The sequence below is a fragment of the Frankliniella occidentalis genome, unplaced genomic scaffold (assembly GCF_000697945.3).
Source record: "Frankliniella occidentalis isolate FOCC.00 unplaced genomic scaffold, Focc_3.1 Scaffold4, whole genome shotgun sequence".
NCBI lineage: Eukaryota > Metazoa > Arthropoda > Insecta > Thysanoptera > Thripidae > Frankliniella > Frankliniella occidentalis.
Genome location: NW_026267134.1, coordinates 1,697,082 through 1,697,567, shown reverse-complemented (window position 1 = coordinate 1,697,567; position 486 = coordinate 1,697,082). Strand labels below are relative to the sequence as shown.

The window sequence follows — 486 nt, the reverse complement described above, 5'->3', positions numbered from 1 at the left end:
GGGGGACGACGGGGGAGGGAGCAGGGGTAGCGAGCGCGCCCTCGATAATGGACAAAATAAAGCTCCCCTACGTCGGCAGCGCGCGCCTCGACCGGTGGCAACCCCCCAGGGAGCGCCTTTCCGACCGGGAGGTAGCACTCCTGGTACGGTAGCTCCTTGCCACGGCGGCGTCGTGGCCAAGCTGCCGATGCTACTCGAGCGGACGGGATGGGGGGCGCTGCGAATCACGACGACGGCGCGCCGCCAGCGTCTTCCTGGAAAGCAAACCTGATTTTTCGCCCGTCTCTTTTTAGCTGCTGCTTCGCGAACGCAGCAGACCATATACTACTACTCTACGGCGCGTCGCTGCTGCCGCTGCCGCCGCCGCCGCCCGCCACGTCACCGCCGACGGCCGTCGCGGCGGCGTCAGCAAGCAAACGTCGTGAGTCAGTCCCACGACGCGCCCGTCCGGCCGAGCCTCCTACAAGCACGTCCTCGTCCAGCCCT

The 486-nt window shown here is 67.5% G+C and overlaps 1 protein-coding gene across 5 annotated transcripts in view; it reads right to left on the bottom strand.

Annotated features, from left to right (window-relative positions):
• The window catches only part of LOC113202139 (uncharacterized), a 314,098-nt gene that overhangs the window by 90,800 nt on the left and 222,812 nt on the right, over window positions 1-486 (bottom strand). The gene's annotated exons all lie outside the window — the stretch shown is intronic.